Below are 11,040 nucleotides of genomic sequence, written 5' to 3' on the forward strand. Positions count from 1 at the left end.
TGACGGAGGCGGGACTCGCGCTGTCACGGACCGTTTCGCCGATTCCGTGACGTTTTTATACTTTCCTCGGCAGAATGCAGAAAAGCTCGATCTTGCGCTTACGGACGGCTGATGTAAAACGTGGCTTCAAGCTAAACTCACCCTTGGTTTTCTTGCCGTTTCTTCGTACCCGTGTGAAAACAGGTGGGGCTGAAGTGTGTGTTTGTTACTGTAGAGTTGCTACACAAGAAGTACAGATAAGCTCAGGGCTAGGGACCCAGATGTCTTCTTATCGGTCTTCCTTTGGAAGGGGAGGACTGTGTGTGTGTGTGTGTGTGTGTGTGTGTGTGTGTGTGTGTGTGGTTTAGGGTCAGACCCGGGTCAATAGCCTGATAGTTCAGGCTTGACCTCAGCGGAATGCCTGCAGGGTTTGTAGTTGTGTCTTTGCTTCGCGACACAAAACGCCGTTTCCCACCTCGGCTCCTTCACCCACACCTGGAGACCGTCAGGGACGTTCTTTGACATTTTTTTTTTTTTTGACTGTCAGGAGGTGGACCAGAGCGCCGTCGGTGGGAAGAAAGTGAGGGGGGGCAGGAGATGAGCGAGGACGTGAGGGCTTAGAAGCATCTCACTGATAAGACTTTGAGGCAAAGCAGGAGAAGGCGGCGACTCTGAAGAGAGATGCTATCAGATAAAGACAGAGCGCAGATTCAGCGGAGAGTAATAAACCTCGGCAGAAGGCCGAGGGCTCTTCTGAACTATCAGGACGGGGGTGGAGGTCGTGTCTCCACCGGAGACAACATGGAGCCAGAGATGGACCACCACCGTAAGAATCTGTGAAGGGGCTTTTCAGAGTTCACGCATCGGGTATGAATGAGTCGAGCTAAGCTAAGAGCGTAGCTCCTTTGGTACTGGAGGAACTTTTTTGCAATTTGATGATGGAGGGCGTTTCTTGGTGGACCTTCAGCTGAGAGAACGTTGCGTTCTTGGTCCAAATCTTTCTTGGTCCAAATTACAGTTTTTTCATTCGACCTTCTGGATCTTATTTTGAAAAACGACTGTTTCCCACCTTGGCCTTACTGGCGTATTTGACTCTGTCGTGCCATTTAGCACATCGGCTACCGCGAGCTAACCCTCGAAAAAAATGAGCTGGAAACAAAAGTCGTAAGAGAGATTTGTCGGGATGAGACCGCAGAAGCGTCGCAGACTGACAGCAAAAAGAAAGCTGCATTTAAAAGGAAAACAAAAACCCTCACTAAGTTACAGGTTCATAACTTAACATAGCTAGCGGTTCACCGCTATCCAGTGTTTGTGGTGAAGCTAATGAAGCTAGGAAACCCCCAAAACTGCAGAGCCACATTCTGACTGGGTTTGGGAAACATTTTCATGCATAAAACTGGTCTCTAATCCAAAAGAAGGTGCATTACAAGATACTTCTTGCGAGTCTATACTGGTCAGACACAGACGCGAGACATGGAGCGTCAAAGGTCCAAGCTCTTCTGACCTGATACACCACGCAGGGGTTTCAAGGCTCACAGAAGAACAGCAACAGTTTCCCCAAAACAAGTTGGGGTTCCGACTGCGGTGCGTTACTGCCTGTGAGATCACAAAACCAAAGAGTTACCCAGGAGGAGTTTCTAGAAAGAAACTTCTTAGAAATTTCAGGCTAAAAGTGTCTAGAAAGTAGCTAAAATCCAAGATTCATTCAGTTTTTTTTTTTTTTCATTTGAAGGTACAAGTAGAACGAGGAGCCTTTTATGGGATGAGACTCAAGTGACTAAGATCAGACGGCGAGGAAATAAACCCTAATGAGGGACTTCCCTTTTGAAAAGGTAATAGCTTAAAAGCTCTGGCGTAGCGACAACCCTGCATTCCCGGCTTCCTGCCGGGTCTGACGTGACCCCAAACCACCCGGGTTCTGTTGACAGAACCGGCATCCGATCCAGAAACAAGGGGGGAGGGGATCGCTCGGAACAATGTCAGCATCTTGAAAATTACATCATGCGTCAAGCGCTAATTATCCCCTTACAGTGCGTTGTGTAACCGGAGAACTTTCACAACCAGGCAGAAACGGCGAGACGAGCCTCCCGCAGACAGGTTCTTCAGATTCCAGCCTTTCACGACGACGTCCGAAAACTCAGAACCCGAGGTGCACCACGACAACATAAGCGACGGCGTGGGAGGGCGACCCTGGGCAACGGCTGATATTCAAAGCATGCTGGGAATGTGACCGTTAGAGCCTTCTCACACACACACACACACACACACACACAGAGCGCTACATCTGATGCATCAGAAAAGCGACGGCACACAAAAACTGCTGTTCATTCATCAAATGTAAAAACGTCCAGAAGGGCTTGGCCTGTATTTGAGGATGAAATGCTAGCTTGCATTTCGCTAGCGTTTTTCCGAAATAATCCCGACATTTATTTTGGTCTTGCGATGACAGAATCTCCCAGGTGAAAGTGAAGCGTACGTCTGCAGACACAAGGACGCTTTCAAAACAATCCGTATTTATCCGCGTGCAGCGAAGCGGGGTGAGATCGCTCTAAAATTAACCGAGACGCCGCGAGCTGCGGAGTGAATGCAACGTAATATGGGTCGGGTCTGACCTCTCGCTGGACCGCAAACGAATTCCCGCGGCGCTTTGCACACAAACGCACAGATAGGTCATCGGTCCGAACGCCTGATGCTGTTTTAAAGAAAAAGAAACGGCGGCTGAGGTTTACACACTGCTGACAGACCGCTTCCGGTGGCGAAGGTGAGGTTTGTGATTGGCTGTCGACGCGTCACGCTACAACGCTAGCGATGTTTAAGTAGTTTTGTGAAGCTGGGAACAGTATAACAGCTACATAACAAACTGATTTTTTAATTTTCTTTATTATGACGTGTCCCAAATACAGCGTTGCTCTCAAGACTTATTGGTGCTAACAAAAAAAAAAAGATATATACATATATACATGCACTTGATAGCCTTAATCTTGACAATTTATATTTTATTGTATTTCTTACTCTCCCTCCTTCCTACTATTATCTATTATTGATATGTTTTTGCTTGACACTCTGGCACAACAATTTCCTTCGGGATAAATAAAGTTGTTCTCATCTCATCTCTCATAATAAAAGACAAAAATCTTTTCAACAAAAACGAGGAGCAACTGATGACAAAAGCTTATCCTGCAGTATTATGTGTGTGTGACAGCTGACATCGTGCAGGAGGCGGGGCTTAACTCGGCCCGCACATCTGTCAATCACAACATCCGACCACTTCTTCTCGCCAACCTCGAGCCTTCCGATCTCCACGGCGTGGGGAACCCGTGGAGAAGACGGAGGCTCCGGCGTCCAGCTGAAAAAGGCTATTAAGCGTTTTCCCAGAGGATCCGGCCTGAACGTGACCAAAACCTGCCGCTCGTGACGATATACCAACTGGCGCCGGAGAAAGGGATGAGTGTATGATGAGCAGCGAGGGAAGGCTCACCCCCTCCCTCTGTACCGGATTTCACTCAAAACTCCGCCATCTGTCTTTCCTGCGCCGGCCGGCGGACGGAGAGCCAAAACCAGATTAAAACAATACTCCGAACCGCTCGCTAATCCCGAGATCTGTTTCAATGCTAGCTTGCTCGGGGCGGCGGCCGGCCAGAGAATCTGCGCCCGCCGACGCATTTAGCGGTTTTCCAAATGGGCCGCAAATACCCTAGGATATGCGGGGCAAATATTTAAGGCTATATAATAAGTTTAATCATTATGGAGCCGCTGCGCGTCGGTGCGGGGATGGTCGGCTTACGGGCCGCTGTCTAATCCCCCCCTGTGTTTGCGCCAAAAATAAACCTCCTGCCGCTACGGCGACAGCTGCGCCAGATGTGGGAGCATCTAAAGACAAAGCGCAGAGGTCGACCTCAGCATATGAGGCGCGGTAACGACGGCTAATACCGCTGTGTGACGCTCGCAAGACGCCGCCGCGAAAATACACGACCGTGACATTGAAAATCGAATCAAGCTCACGCTGGAAATGGATACATTTAGCAGAAGCAGAGGCGGTCGGGTTTGTTTCTTTCGCCAGGGTCTCCCAAACCAGGGGGTTCGCAGCAGAAATCTGATTAGCCAAATTGGCAAAAACAAAGTAAATCTTGCACAATTTCTCCAACACGGTTGGACCAAACCACTGTTCTGGGACGCGGGGGTGGGAACGTCCTCTCTGGCAAGGGTCGCCCTTTTCAAGGGATAACAACACATTTTGGTTCATGCAAGGAATTACGAGCCGCTGTTTCAAACACGGAGCTAAGTATGCTAACGTTAGCCTCCTGGAAAAACGACAAATTGTCCGAGAATTAAAAGCCAAACTAAAGATGTGTTCAGGAAATCAAAAAAAAAAAAACACCGCAGCGGTGAAAGCTAGCTTTGTAACAGAGCAACAAGCACATATAACATTTTTTACATTGATGCGAATGCATATGTAACATTTTGGATTAAAATGAGTAATAAATTCAGAGTTATTTAACATTAAGGAGTACATTTACTTTATACGGTTAGCGTTACATGTGACCCTTTGTGGGCCGCCATCATGCTGATGTGGCCCTCGGTGAAAAAGACTTCTGCTCTAGAGCTCCAACATCTGCATCTCCAGACCTTCACCGTCCCAACCATCTCAGTCTGACTTTATCTCCAGAGCATCTGACACCTTCTGTCACACTTGATGGACTCATTCCCGCTCCTCTCCACCCTCAACATGCTGTTTGTAACCACCATTTTACACATAGAGTCCTCCACATCCCGGTATGTTGGGGAAACATCTCGCTCGACCTTCACGCATCGAAGGCCCAACTCGGGTCCTGCAGGGAGGAAGACCCCGGCCGGTCCGATGCCACCACAGCTCCCCCTTTCTCCTGCTCCTTTGTCCATGAGCACCGAGCGGAAACAGCCACCTTGTGTTCCTCGGGGAACCTCCGACCCTTGAAGGGGGGCCTCACAATGACTCCACCACCCACGAGCTACAGCCTCAGCGAGCGCGTCACAATCTTTAACAAAAAAAAAGAAAGAAAAAAAACACTCTGCAGCACACGTTCTCCCGCTGATGGACAACCACCTCCATTGTTCTCATTCTGACTTGGACTGGTTCTTGTCTTTTATCAGTTGGTAGATCAGAAAACGTGGGCGGAGCAGCACACCTTCATACCTGGCAGATCTTCTGGCGCTCGCAATAAAGAGCTCTGTCAGTCAGAGAGGAGGCGGAGGGCAGGTTGACCCGTCGCGTCATTAAATTCAAACTCATATTTTGCTGTCTTCGGTTGCCGGCTTCATTTTTTGGTTCACATCAACACGTGCGCATTAAAGGCCCGTTGGCGTGCCGGCCTCGCTCCACCGGTCCTCCTAATGGGCTCTAATAACGCTTTTTCGAATAAGTGCTCTTTTATATAAGCTTCGCCTTGCATCGGAAAGCCTTTCTCCGGATTTTTTAGCTCAGAGCGAACGCAGATATGAGGAAACGTCTGAAAAGAAGGCTTCGACACCACACCTCCTTCTCCCTTAGCTTAATATACTGCGATGGGAGCGAGGATAAGGACAAGAGTTCAATATTATCTGGAGTGAATGACGGCTGGTGTTATATAATCAACCATGGCTCCGAGAAATAAGATAAGAACAACTTTATTTATCCCGAAGGAAATTGTTGTGCCCGAGTTTCAAGCAAAAATATAACAATGATAGATAATAGTAGGAAGGAGGGAGAATAAGAAATACAATAAAATATAAATTGTAATTGTAATAAAATGTAAATTGCTATCAAGTGTTTGAAGTTCTTAAGTACAAAGATTTCACCCACAGGGTATTTTCCTTTCACACACTCTTGCAAACAAACACACGGGGTGTGAGGAGGAGGAGGATTCACCCCGACCTCCAGCGGTGAGAGCTGGGCGGCAGCTGCCAAGCAGAGCGTCCGCAAAACACACACCTGCGTCCGACTGCAGCCGACTGTAAACCATAACCGCAAATGTATAAGGATCACCACTCTGAGCTGATGCTGACCGTTGGCATGGCAGTCGTATGTTTTTTTTAAAAAAAGGGGGTTATTTTCAGGTCACTGCTGCAGCATCTCTGTGAAAGAGGCTATTTAGCATCTGATGAGTGATACGCTATGATCGGCTAATTATTCGCTAACTTTGCTTGGCACCCCGAGATCCTTTTGCCCGCCAAGCGGTTCCCCTCGGCGCCCGGATCTCCGTACATGCGGCAGCTGCGGCGTCGCAGAGGGGAGCGAGGGACCCCCCGCACAGCTACGACACTTTTGTTTCAAGGGATTAAAAGCGAGGAAGACTCTGTCTAAGGGCGCTAAGATTTTCGGCGGCTCCTCCGGCGCCCCGCTGGGATGGACAAACACTTCGCCCATGCCAGGATCTGTCCCATTAACTCTGCCGGGGGGGGGGACTTTACAGTTTTCCGTCCGGCCGGGAATGTGGACATGCATCTAAGCGTGGAGACGCACCCTGTGGTTGTTTGAGTTAAGCCAGACGGTTGATGGACGCTTCGGAAGCGGCTCGCCAGCCTGCTGTCACTCTTACTGGCGCCTCAAACACACAAGCGCGGTTAAATTCCACCGCAATTTAAAGTCTAACTGACTCTAAATATCCAACTCTTGACTTTTCAAATACGCAGTTCAAAAAGACATTCGGTTATTTGATGATTTCAAATGTCTAATTTTGCTCATCCGACACAGGCTTCCCCTCTCAAAGTGTGAGATCTCCGCAATCACCAGACCCCCCCTCCTCCCCATCCTGCCATCTGATGCACAAAATCTAATCATCACCTCTCACAGTGTTGAGTTTCCGGAGCTTGTAAAAGCTCCCCCCTCCATAATGGGCTCATTATGTGGCCATTATACACCTGGTGACCTCTGACCTCGTCAGCGCAGCCCTGCGCTAATCAGCTCCCCGGGGAGGCGGGCAGACGGAGAGACGGACGGGGCGGCGTGGGTTTATTCACTCGCTTCGCACAAGCGCCCGAGCGAGCGCTTTCATTTTCCGCATCCCTGAAAACGCCGGCGTCTTCGGCAACAATGGCGATATATTTTGTGCGCCGATGCCAGCTGACGGCGGGAGAGGGGGCGGGGCTTAGCTTCAAACGGTCAATCGCACAGGCAGCTAGCGGCGTTCAGTTAACCTACTGCATGTGACAAACAGGGACCACGATAACCTCGCCATCCCATAATAGCACGATTATCAGGGACTTAACTGAGGTCTACATATGAAACAATTGTCAGGAAAAAATTGAAATGTGAATTTATTACAGAGAAGTTTAGCACCTTTTGAACGCAATCTACTACTGGATTCTTTTCTTTTTTGCTAAAGACAGCTCAATATTCTTCTAATGAATGTGTGCGTGTGTGTGTGTGTGTGTGTGTGTGTGTGTGCGCACACTATACACACACACACATCATAGATTTAACAAATCGTGGATGATTGTTGTCATTATTGATCTCAGGGGATTAAATGCAACCTTTTAGAGCACATGTGTGGATTTGAATGAGTTATAAACTCAGAGTTATTTAACATTAAGGAGTAGTTACATTTATTTTATATTACATTTAATTACATTTATACTGTTACATGTGGCCCTTTGATGGCCTCCATTGTGCTGATATGGCACTTGGTGAAAATGAGTTTGACACTTGTTTTAGACTGATAACCTGATGGCAGCTGATAAGATCCTGTCTAAACACTTTAGACTAACACATTTCCATCACACACACACACGCACACACACACACACACACACACACACACACAAACACATCACTTGTCTCCATGTTAACTAGGGGTTGCGTGTAAATATACGTTGCTCTATCGATCTGTAACCGATTCCAATCTCAACCCGGATTTGATGATAAATTCTGCCGTGGAATTTGAATTTGTTTTGTTTTCTAACAGTGAAAACTGTTATTGAATATCGACCTGAACCCAGACTAGTAAAAGGAAACCTGCCATGATGCTCCACCAGTTCAGAAATCTTTGTCTTCTATTGTAAGGAGTGTAAATGAAAGGAATCCCCTTTTTTTTTCCGGGGGAATCCCTGCAGGCTGCCTGGACCCTGAACGACCCTGTCTGACTTCACCTGTAGACACCGTCACTTCAAACAAAAACCCAGAGAGAGGAGAAAAAAAAAAGGAGAAAAAAGCTATTAATTAACAACAGTCAAAGCGTACAACAAGCTCGTCCCCTCCGGGGAAGTTTTGCTCGGTGTTGTTATCATTACAACGCATTACTGATCAGCCGCTCAACAATCTCGTATCCTTTAACCAGATTTTAATATTAAAAACTCCCAGTTCGAACAACGCAGATTTAGATATTTCGGTTAAGCCGCGGGCTAAGTTCCATGTAGCAGAGAGGATTTCCCTTAAGCCTGCTTTATTTCACATCTCATTGGCATTTTTCACTGCCTGTAGCCTAATTAGCGTCAGGCTTTTCACTTTTTTTTTTGGGCATCCTGTTTCTGGATTAATGTTTTAGTAATTTCATGATTTATTCAGGCGTCTTTCAGACACGTCTTCACAGATTTAAGGCATGTAACTTATTTAAACGTGATGCATTTGATATAGGATGGGGGTCTTTGGAAAACGAGTTCATGCAGAAGTGAGCCAAAGACGCGGATTCCCTCAAAGAATATTAATGAAGTTCAGTCTTATTATAGTAATACACACAGGCGGGAGGTCTGCAGCACAACGAATTGTCTAATGAGTTGCATTCAATTTTCTTTTTTCAACTGAGAGATTAGTACAGTGGGAAAATGGCAAAATACCAAAACATAAGGGGCAAGTTGACCCCTGGATGCACAGTAGCAGCCCTGCACCGGGGGAATTATTACCAGTAAATCTGCATTTATGGAGCAAATAAATAATAAAAAAAATAATGCACCTGTTAATATGCACACGCCTAAATGTGCTGATAATTAACTGTGAGATGTGTTGTTGTTTAACAACACGCTTGGACACATGCATTAACTTAAAAGTAGCAAATAATTCACGATAAACATCGGAAAGGGAACCCCGCTTGAAAGTTTGGTCACTCGGGATGGTTCGTTCGTGTAAATTACTCGGCGAGTCGACGTTTTAGAGGTAGATTACCGATGAAAAGACATAAATATGAATTAATTTTTAGCTAAACAGGACAGTAGATAGCGGCTAGCTAGGCTAACTCAACCGTAATATTACCATGATTAATGGAAGTCGGGAGAAGGCTAATTCAAGTCAGCCGACCCCCGTCACCTCCGACACGGCGGGGGAGAAGACACGCTGATGTTCCCACGGAAAACACACCCCTGGATAACATATATATTTTTTCTTTTTTTAAAAATAAAATAAAACTCACCACAGAAGGCACTAGACAGCCGTGAAAGGAAGCGGACGTGGGATAAAGTAGTCCGTAGTTATGCGCGGCAAGCAGTGCCCGATCCCTCTTCGCCTCCCGGCAGCGGCGTCGCTTCGGTCCCCGCCTCCTCCCCCGCCGGAGTCTCCGCCGAGGAGCGGGCGGGACAGCGGGGCGGCGGGGCGGCCTCTCGCCCGGAGAGGGGGCGGTTTCGATCCGTAACGGCCGGCCCTCCTCCACCCGACGGACCGGACCGAACCGGATCGCTCCGCCCCACCGCGCACCTGCGCTACCTGTGCCGAACCCAACACCTGCTGCGCCGGTCCGGAACCGGAACCCGGAAAAACTGGCCAATCAGAGGAGAGGATGGTCAGACGCGGAAGTGTTTACATGTTTACATGTGAGGAGTGGTAGTTTTTTTTTTTTTTGTTATGGGTATTGTTTTATTATTACTTTCAACACACACACACACACACACACACACACACACACACACACACACACACACACACACACACACAACAAATCTGTTTTACCAGGGGAAACACAACAATATATATACAAACATCAGAAAGCCATATAAAGAGAATAACTAAAACACTTTCTATGCACGTATACACATACACACAAATATGAAACAAGTTTTTCGTTCTTACTGCCTTCAGGTTCTGAAGTCCATTTATAGTGGCACTGTATTGATCCATTTCCTGTAGAAAGACTTAAGTTTGGTTTGCTGTAAGTCCATTTCGTTTTCTGAATGTCAAAGTTTCGCATAAGAGACAAAGTCCTTTTCCTTGGTGTGGTCTTCATAGTAAAGAAAAATGTCCTTCAGTTCTCCTCTCAAAAAAGGCTTGTATATTTGACCAGAATCGTTGTGAATACAAGCAATAATAAAATATATGTAAAATAGATTCTTCATGTATTGCACAGAAATCTTTCTCGTGTTTTTTTTTTTTTTTGCTGGGTATATTTTGTGAGTAACTTTGTAAGACACTTCCTTGATCTTATTGTTTGGAAAGAATTGATTACTAATCAGCCATATTTTATTCCACTTTATATCATTATATAAAGTGGGAAGACCAAAAAACTGTAGCCCAAGGAACAGTTTTAGTGTTAGAAAGAGTTTCTCCAAATAACGATGGTGCTTTTGTTTGGGTTATTTATGTTATTTTTCCTCAATAAATAAAACTCGTTGATTCATCCCTTCTGATTTTATTGACTTCTTGTCTAATTTAGGTTATCCTTTTAATTTCAAGTATTACTTTATTTTCAAGCTCACTCATTTTTTTTCTTACGTGAATTTACACATTAAGGTCATTTTCAGCAAAATTTGAGGTCCCCATTTGGCAAATTAGAGATTTCTTTTAGAATTCTGGGTCATGTGTTTTTCAAGATTATTGCTAATAATTTAGTCTTTCATGACACAGTTGAAAGGTGCTTATTTAAGATAAGATATATTTTATTGCTCCCCATCTGGGAAATTCTTTTGTCACAGCAGCGCAACAATGACAGTATCAATAATATATGAGTATAAATATGAATAAGAGACAATTAAAAGATAACAAAAGACACCCACAAATAAACAGACAGCGGAGTGAACAAGGATAATAATAGACAACAGAATGAGGAAAAAAAAGGCAACAAGGGTGAAAAAAGATACCAAGACAACAACAAGGATAAGAACAGAGACAGTGACAATGACAAAAAA

General features: G+C 45.9%; 1 protein-coding gene across 2 annotated transcripts in view; it reads right to left on the reverse strand.

Annotated features, from left to right (window-relative positions):
• ankrd6b (ankyrin repeat domain 6b) overlaps positions 1-9,577 on the reverse strand; it is a 27,592-nt gene extending 18,015 nt beyond the window's left edge. The window contains exon 1 of one of the 2 annotated variants that reach the window (XM_086143172.1): positions 9,336-9,577. The gene's annotated coding sequence lies outside the window, so the exon portion shown is untranslated. The remainder of the gene's footprint in view (positions 1-9,335) is intronic. The other variant, XM_086143176.1, reaches the window with a different exon arrangement.
• Between the last annotated feature and the right edge of the window lie 1,463 nt (positions 9,578-11,040).

The sequence above is a fragment of the Fistularia commersonii genome, chromosome 36 (genome assembly GCF_037954325.1).
Source record: "Fistularia commersonii isolate RoL2024-O1a breed Wild chromosome 36, RoL_Fcom_v1.0, whole genome shotgun sequence".
NCBI lineage: Eukaryota > Metazoa > Chordata > Actinopteri > Syngnathiformes > Fistulariidae > Fistularia > Fistularia commersonii.